The 10,095-nt window shown below is 34.8% G+C and overlaps 1 long non-coding RNA gene across 1 annotated transcript; it reads right to left on the bottom strand.

Moving 5' to 3' along the window:
- Window positions 1-2,714: 2,714 nt before the first annotated feature.
- LOC135153763 (uncharacterized) lies at window positions 2,715-9,893 on the bottom strand. The gene is made up of 2 exons (XR_010293270.1): window positions 9,689-9,893; window positions 2,715-4,992 (listed from the first exon to the last, which is right to left on the bottom strand). It is a non-coding gene; the product is annotated as an uncharacterized LOC135153763 (long non-coding RNA).
- Window positions 9,894-10,095: the final 202 nt, after the last annotated feature.

Below are 10,095 nucleotides of genomic sequence, written 5' to 3' on the forward strand. Positions count from 1 at the left end.
GTCAAATCACAGAATTTCATTGAAATTTTTGATTATCTTTAGTGTTTTACACTGGACGGGGATACGGGTATTTTCATATTTAGCAAGCGGAGAAACCAATCAAGCATGCCTGCACTTTCGAGATTATTAGTTACTCAATAATGATAGGCAAAAGTGAAAATGGTAAAAAGAGATTATAAAAGTAATATAGAGATTGGGTCAGATGCATAAAAAATAGCAATTGCTGGAAAGCAATTGCTTCAAGCACAATCTGTTGCTAGCCAAGCAAAAGATCATGCTTCAGCAATTGCATTATTTCTTATGCATAACCACTTGCTTGTGCTGAAACCCTTTTCTTTACCTTCAGAAAACAATTGCAAGCGGTTTGAACAATAGCGATGTCACGCTGGTGCAAACACGACTCACAGAACAAATGCTGGACTCGAATGCAGAGGTGTGGCAACGGAAAAAGCAAAAACGAAATATTTAGAGAAAATAGATTCTATTTTCGAGATTTAAATAGAAAAACGGTAATTTTTCAATATTTTGACTCAAGAATCGAATATGTAAAAACGGGAAAACAGAAAACGGTTTATTTTTTTTGTTTTACTGTTTTTACAAACTTTAATTTTCAGTTTTTCCTTTGAAAAACACAAAATTGAAATTAAATTTTCGTTTCCTTTTCTGTTTCGCCTTCACGAAACACAAAATTGAGCGCGCCTTCTCGTTTCCCTTTTCCGTTTCAAAATCAGTAACACGATTGGATAATTCCTTTTCCTTTGGCCAAACGGAATATTGAAGACTACTGAAGCTTTTGCAAAAGGGGCGGAGCCAGAACTAAGCACATATGGCTGGCCGGCCATGTGCAACCTTGATGTTAACAGCTATCCACATTGATTTTAAATTATGGCTCTGCAAAAATGTAGCATCTCCTCTCTATCTACGCATCTCAATTTTAATACATTGGTTTATGCCTTATAAACACACACTTTTACCTAGGATGATGAAATGATAATGCAAACGATTGTATTTTGGGGTGGGTCTAAAATATTATTTTACAAATTTGCTTCTGAACAGAGACTTATCGCGGTACACGTGCAAATTGGATAGTACATAATTGTTAACATAAAGGTTTGACAAGGCCGGCCAGCCATATATGGTTAGTTCTGGTTCCGTCCCTTTTGGAAAAGCTTCAGCAGTCTTCATCTAATATATATATGAAGAGCTCAGTTGCAAAAGGGGTTAGGTCCATTTTTCATCAAATTTGATTTCTTTGTCTCAATGTATAGATTTTTAGTACCTCTATAAGATGATACCAAAGAAAAGTTGAAATTCCAATTTAAAAGTGAACAAAAATGGCAAAGAAAATTACCTTTTTTTTTTCAAAAGGGGTTAGGTCCGTTTCAGTTTGGTTGCAAAAGGGGTTAGGTCCACAAAGAATTTTTTAATGAAAAGAATATGAAAAATCATGAAAATTTAGTTTCGCATAAGATTACTGCAATATGGTAGAACCAAAAAAAAACGATTTTCTTGGAGTGGACCTAACCACTTTTGCAACCAAACTGTTCTGAAGAGCTCATTTTGTCAAAAGGGGTTAGGTCCATTTCTCATAAATTTTACTGTTTTCTGTCTCTAAACTTGTAGAGTTTTAGTCGCTCTGATGATAGCAAATAAAATTTGAAATTCACATTAAAACGTGAACAAAAATCACTTTTTTACTCAAAAGAGATTGCATTCATTTCAGTTTGTTCGCAAAAGGGGTCAGGTCCACAATTATAATTTTTGAAAAAATATTTAGAAAAAAATTGAAGACAGGTAGATTTCTTTATACCCAATTTTATATTCACATGATAGGGTAGTACTTCATGACAATTTAGTTTCTAATAAGAATATTGCAATAAGTGAAAGTAAAAAACCTGATTTTTTTTCTCGGAATGGTCCAAAGTGGACCTAAACCCCCTTTGCAACGAAACTCTTCATATATATGTATATATATATATATGTATATATATATATATATATATATATATATATATATATATGATGTATTATGTTTCCATGTCGTAATTACATTAGATTTACATCATACGTTCCATCCTCGATGATCATGTAAATTAAGAAAAGCAAAGATATTTTACGAACATGAATTCAATTATTCCTTTCTCTTTAGTCTTTTTTACCTAATAAATTTTAAAATCATCATCATCACTCTCGTTTTCATCGTCGTCATCTTTATTGCTAACAGCGGCTGTATGCACAAATCTCATGGTCCATACACTGCAAAAACTCCGGTGTTGATTTAACACTAGCCCAGAATCTAATATATCCACACCAGAGAATTATTAAAACAACACCAGTTTGGAATCAAACCCATGTTGTTTTAATTTTAATTGGTGTTGTATAAACACCTATCTGGTGTTAGACCAAAACGAAACTGGTGTTGTTTAACAATTCTCTGGTGTGGACATATATAGATTCCGGGCTAGTGTTAAATCAACACCAGAGTTTTTGCAGTGTACCACGTCCATTTCCGCCTTCAACATGATCAGCATCATGTTCAACATCATATTTAACACCATGTTCAATACCATGTCAACACCATATGTGACACCATATTCAACAGAATTTCCATAATTCCACAATCAATTAATGGCTAGTTCAGACATAAAATGTAATAGTAGTCATAATAATGTAATTCGTTAACTCTCACAAAAAAAACACAATTGACCAGATGATTATCCCATCTAACCCATTTTATTCAACCTGAATACATCAAATCATTCTAGAATATAAAATATGAACAATATTCAGCCCATCTTGACATTGAAACGAGTACTAAAGAAATCTAAATGATATCACAAGATTATCTCATCATACAAATCTTCTTTATCACAATATATAATCTAATATAAATATGCTTCATCTGAATCAGCTCTTAGTTTGTATCTAAATTCTTTTCTGAAAATACTAGTAAAACTATTCTACTTTCTCAAATATACAATCAGTATTATATACATAATCATTATTTTCGCTGGTTATTTTTCATTTCCATGATTATATATCAATAACAAGATACATGTACGATAATATAATGACGTAATCATATAAATAGCATAATGTTATTTCACTTATTCTGGCAGTCTGCTTTCAAATATTTTTGATAAAATTAAAGGTCAATATTTACATTCAAAAGTATAATTGAAAAAAAAAAAAATCAAATGTAATACCAAAATCGAATGCAAATATCTTTCATTTCAACAAAAACTGGGTAGATTTCAGTGTTCTAGGTGAAGTGATTAGGGTGAATAATGTTTTTAATTAACGTTGCGCATTTATGACACGTAATTAATTAAACTCTTATAACACTGAACTTATTGTGTTAGCTAGTATTTTTATTTGAAAAAACATTCCTGGCATCAAAATCGATGGTTGTTTTGATGTTGTCGTTTTTTATTTTTATGTTTTACAATTCTTCCATTAATTTTATAGTAATCTAATGTCATTAACGAGTAATTGCGAAGGGGGGGGTGCAAAAACGACAAATACCGTATTTCTAGTGCAACAAGTACACATCAGGGGGTGTCCAGTAAATTTAAACCAAAAAGGAAAATTAAACCGCATACAATTCTAATAGGCTTTACAAACTTAAAGCAAGACATTCATTCTTACATAACATTCATGGCAAGAAGCTGTCTAAAAAGAACTATAAAAAGAATGATAAATATTATATGAGTAAGAGTTTCAAGTTGTGTAACAGACTGTTATTAAAAATGCCGTACAAAAAATATCGATGTAGACTACATCAATGAATCAACGCGGGGGTCGATGAAGTAAAAACTACGTTTTCCACTTTATATTTTCCTGTTTATTCATTGATCGAATACTCAAGTCACCATGAAATAAAATATTCTTGTCCGTTACACAGAACTTACGACTAGTAGATTATATATATATATATATATGTATTTTTTTTTCCAGGGCAGATAGCTCTGAGGAACCTTGATTTAAGCTACGCCTACCATTGTTCTTTTCATTCATTTCTTTCACAATACATGTATATTTAAATACAAGAGATGCCAAAGGCCAAAGCTGTTGTACATGTATACTTATATATATATATATTTATATAAATATATATATATACGTATATATATATAAATATATATATATATATATATATATATATATATATATATATATATATATATATATATATATATAGCCTTGCTCAACAGCTAATTAAAAAAAACTAGGGTTTCGTAAAAGTTTTGGTTGTGGAGATTCGATAATAAATTGTATGTTAATGGAAAGAGGGCCTGGTATTATAAAGGAATACTTTTCTTGTCAATTGTTATTCAAACTTTATTTTATCAACGTCGTCTATGATGTCACGTACGAAAAATGTTGTTGCTTTGGTATGTATCTTTATCCAGCATGCCAATCATAGATATAATTTTTGATTTCTACAATTCGCTTATCATAAGCAGGATTATTGGACACTGAGGAAAAAGTGGATTATCTGTTTCCAAAGCTTCAAACATGAATACATGGCAAGTACAATAGGCTGTTATAGTAATTTACAGAGGTGATGTGTGGTTAACATGACCCAATTTGGTTATAAAATGATACATAAATGAAAATGAAAATTGGTAAAGAATTTACAAAAATCGCCTGGATTTATGATTCATATTGCCTCCGGTTCACTACTGAGGCGCTAGTAAACCACGAGGCGAACTAGATGACGTAGCAATATGGAGAGGGGTGGGTGCGGCTATAGAGGACGGGTGTGGCGGCATTGATAGGTGCATCGGCTGTTGGCCTGGTCCTGGACCAATTCCTCCAGGCATTACTGGTCTCGGAGCAGCAAGGAGAGAACCATAGGTAGCTGCTGCAGCCGCTGCAGGATAAGACGCCAGTGCCGAGCCGAACCAGGTGGGCATGAAAGGTGACGCCCAAAGCCCTTGGCGGTGGGCCATCTTTAATCGTGCCATCATCTGCTTCTTCCATTTGGTTCTGAAATGATAGAAGCGGGAAAATGAAAAAGAAATAAGAAGATAAATTAATCCACCGACAATATTTTAAACAAGCGATAAAAGATGTCTATGAAATGTTAATTTCTTTCTTTCAAATAGTTCACAATAAGCAAATTGTAGGATTAGTTTGGTTTTTATATACTGATTGTAAAATTTAAATGGCTGGATATGTTTTAATCAAATGATAATTTGATTAAAACATATCAAGCCATTTAATACTGAGACTAAGTTTACCTAATCAACCCGGTAATGCTCCATTAATGCAAGCGCGATGTTATGGATGGGTTACGGAATGAAAGCATGTAATCAAACTTTACGAGTACGTCAGTAACAAGAGACAAAATAAAAAGACACGGTAAGGAAATTTAGTGGTATCAGGTATCTCCTCAAATAGCCGGCTTAACGACTGTTTGGATAACTTGACCCACATTGCATCTTAATAATACCTTCAACATGTTATCTGACAAATTCCTGCGTGTAATTAAAGCTACTGAAAGGATAGTCTGTTTCTGAGAACGTTCACGTTTCATCAACTTTCTCTTCAAACATAACTTTTGATAAGAGTAATAACAATAATAACCATGGGTGAACTTGGTTTTTTGGTCTTTGTTAAATATCTAAATAAAATCATTCAAGGTCACTTTCAAATAAATTTGGGAACAACAGAAAGAAGAAGCCGATACTAAGCTTCGAATGAGACTATTTGTGGCGCCTTTATAGAAAAGCTAGGAGAGTCACGTGTCGTATGGAGAAATACGGACTGAGGAATTAGGTGCGGGGTCAGGTAACAATTATTTCGATTTTATTCGGCGAAGCAATAGTGACTGGCATCATACCTTCCGAGGCTTTTGATTGGTCGATTTGACAAGTATCTTTATGACGAAAGCACCGATGGAAGTGCATTACAGTTTGATACTAGCACTAGATCCCTTCTCGCTGTGTGTATTTTATTTCTTCCTATTCCTTGGATGTAAAGTGGTTTTCACGGTGGTGATGTGTGTGTACTTTTAGCTGATGACTACCCCTAAGGTAGACAGGCATTGATCGGTATAGAGATGGGATTCCCCGGCGGGGACTTAGACACGGCGTCTCCTTTAGTAGCCCGTTGCCATGTGCCAATAACTCTAAGGCCTAATCTCCCCCGTACGAGCGTGCAGCCCAAGCCTGCCTGGTTTGCTCTCACCTAATCAGACACTTCTACCCCTTACAGACACCCTCTCATGATAGAGCATTTGTCGATAGAAAAGTAACCCAAGTCGGGCTCAAAACGGCGCGTTTTCCCTCGCAAATCGGTGACCTTTTCCACCTTTGATCGAGAAGCAACGCTACTAGTACACCACAGCCTTCCTTTTCAGATTTCCAATCACAGCATTCCCCCCACCACCTATGTGTTTCCATTGTCCAAAAAGCTTCTCCTTTTCACAATCTACTCATATAATGCATATGCTTTTACTTTTTACAATAAGAAAAATATTGTGCTCTCATCTACTTCTTTCATCTGATGTGTATTCATTCATTCATTCTTATGGTTGCAAATGGATTACCCTTTTTTAGGTAAGATGTACTGTTACAGTATTTCCTTGCTGGGACAAATAGAAGGCTAAAGCCAGGCACCAAGCTGGTTTTGCAGGGTTTATATTGATCATATTTTTAAGTGATGTATATTTTTGTGCATTAACTTTTCTTAGCAGTCAGGAAGAACGGGCTCATGATAATTGAAAATTGTTATAATTCATATTTTGGGTAAAAAAATATACATGCATATAATGCAGTAGTTTCTATGCAATACTTGATAAAATAAGACAAAAGTTTAAGGTTTCTTTGCAGTACTTAGTTTGGACGTATACACCAGACCATTGCGCTGTATACGATTAATCAAATAATTGGTTTGTAGTTGTTCCTAGTTTTATAATTTAAATTAATCGCATAATTGATTCTGTCTTGTAATAATATGAATAATATGAATTTTGTAAAGCATCGATATAAAGGCAAAAATAAGAAACATAATAAACAAGAATGAGTACTGAACATGTCTAATATTTATCAATAATGATTGGTGTTTATGCTCATCTCCAAATTCTATATACTGAGTCATCGGTTCATTGATAAGTAATGTCTAAGCTTATTTTTGACCTGATGATTATGTATATAGCCGGGTAGAATTTACGAATAATTCTAAGAACTACTAGATATATGTTGAGTCACATTGAACACATGAAATGTATATTTACACTGCTAACAAAGTGTCGGTGCTCTAAAAGGGGGGAGGAAGTTCACCCAGATCGGCCAGACGATAATGAATAAGAGCGGAAAAGTAAGGAGAAAAAAAGATTGGTGAAGGTTTGATTAAAAAAAATCAAAGAATAAGAGACTTATTAAATGTTGAAAATTTTCATTTGTAACGTCAAATGCGAGCAGCTTCCCCATATATCATGAAATATAAATTCAATGTTTTAATGAAACCGCATGAATAAAGTTATTTCTCTTCCTCTAGCGGGGGGTAAGAAATGAAGTGTCTGATAATATATATATACACCACACAAATAAAATAATTTCCAATACTGCATATTTGATATAACACGGCATATATGGAGGAACTGTCCCAAATCAAAATTAAAAAAGCCCCTTCCAACTACGTTATTGTTATTATGAACTGAACTGAATTTATTACCAAATAATGTCAAAATACATTGATACAGGGTAAATTATCATATATACACTTCATTGGTAAAATTACTCCACAGAAATAGCAAGTACTGCTACACTGTAAAAAATGAAGCGCTAATTTAACACTTACGATGCTTGTATAGTGACTGCACTGTCAGTACTGATTTTCTAGTTTGAATTTGAACTAGAAAATCAGCACTCGTAGTGCAGTCACTATACAAGCACTGTAAGTGCTAAATTAGCACTTCATTTTTTACAGTGTAGTGGTACGTGGAGCCCCCATCCTACAATATACATAATCATAATATTCTTTGGTGGATATCAATGAAATCTTCACTAAAATTGTTTTCTCTACTATCATCAGGGTTACTGATCAATATGTTTGATTTTGAACATCCAATAGGGAAAAGAAAAGTCTTCGGTCTTACAAAAATATAAATAAGGAAGAAAAAAGACAGAATCAGAAGACCAAAGTCTAGAAAGAGGGAAAGACTAAGACTAGTGCTAATTTAGCACTTACAGTGCTTGTATAGTGACTGCACTACGAGTGCTGATTTTCTAGTTTTAATTTGAACTAGAAAATCAGCACTCGTAGTGCAATCACTATACAAGCACCGTAGGTGCTAAATTAGCACTTCATTTTTTACAGTGAAGAGGGAGAAGCTAGGAAAAAATCATGACATTGCGGCTAGATATAAATTGATCGTATCGACTTATAATTGATATATCCAACCTATTTGTTGAATAATATTCATCCTTCATCTGTTAGGGTGTGCGTGGGTGGGTGAGGGTTTACATGTTTGTGAGTGCGTACACTGTAAAAATGAAGTGCTAATTTAGCACTTACAGTGCTTGTATAGTGACTGCACGACGAGTGCTGATTTTCTAGTTCAAATTTAAACTAGAAAATCAGCACTCGTAGTGCAGTCACTTTACAAGCACTGTAAGTGCTAAATTAACACTTCATTTTTTACAGTGTAGAATTTGTAAACTCTCACGCACAAAAGCGCGCGCCCTCTGTACATAGCTACCAAGGAGGAAGAATTAATTTTGATAGTTGGTTGCTTATATCCGTTAGGGTCGTGCCCCATTCTAGAGGCGTTTTGGCGAGAAAGTTGGCGGCGGGATGATTCTTGCCCGAGGTATGTCGTCTGATCGGGACCAGCAAAATACTATACGATGTGCTGCATAGCCCGTAGCTCCATTGACACTGAATACGCAGAGTGTCTTTTAAAATAATGTTCAATTACTATAGCGACGGAGTTTTACGACTTTGATTGGATTTGTAAGAGTGATGTTATCGAACAAAATTAAATTAGGATGAAATCAATAAAACGATATGATAAACAGGAGAATATTGACCTCAGGATTATGATTATAATGTGATATAATTGTCCAAGCAATTTCAGCAAGTGTTGGTAGGTACATCTCCTTTAATTTGTTTCCATAAAAATGATCGCGAACGTCTAATGATGCGAGAGGTAATTCCCCTTTCAAAGTACAATTTTGATCCCCCTTCTCTCGATGTTTAAGATTAAGTTTAAACTAGAATGAATATTTAGTCCATTACTAATGTATAGTAGGCATATTGCTTTATTCTATACTTAAACGTTATCATCTTGTAAAAAAAAATCTTTTTCTTATGAAAAGGAGAATAAACATTTTTTTGTCAATGAAAAATGCACATTTATCATGAAAGCCAAAGCCTTTTGAAAGGCAAATTACAGTTGTAGGATTGAACATTTACAGCCAAAATTATTTGGTACAATGATGTTTCGCAGTGAACTTTACGCCCATAAATTGCTTTCAGACGTCTTCATAACGCTCCTTAAGTTTTTGAGGCTGGCCTACTTTGTGGGCGCATTGGCAAGGTAAACATGGCGTTCATCCCGGAGCCAGCCCCTCTCTCTGTTTGAACATTGAACCCATTTCGCGCCGTAAGCTCCCCGAGAGCCTCAGAACCACCCTCTTGGAAAGAATCAAAGCGATACGACAACCTGTCTGCTCACCCCAGCCATGCTCCTGGTAACCTCAGAGATCCGCTTTCCTTTGCTGCATACGGCAATAAGATTTATACTATCTTAAACCTCCAGGACACTGCGTTGTTTTGACGAGCTGATATTAATTCCAGCCGCTTCAAAAGTATCGGGTAATCCGCCCTTCCCTCCGCGCAATGCACTTCTCACAAAAAGACATTATGATACAAATCAAAACTGTTCCGTGCAGAGAAATGTTCGATATTTCCCATTGCGATCGCCCATAGTGATGTCGGCGAGCAATGGTAAGAAACCGGATCTAAATATGGATTATTTGCCATGATGAGCTGGCTAACCATCTCCTGCTTGTAGAACAACACGCATCCTTCTAGCCCCGGATGATGCTCATTTTTATACCCCTTGGTGTATCCCCTGAATCC

This window comes from Lytechinus pictus, chromosome 3, assembly GCF_037042905.1.
Source record: "Lytechinus pictus isolate F3 Inbred chromosome 3, Lp3.0, whole genome shotgun sequence".
Lineage (NCBI taxonomy): Eukaryota > Metazoa > Echinodermata > Echinoidea > Temnopleuroida > Toxopneustidae > Lytechinus > Lytechinus pictus.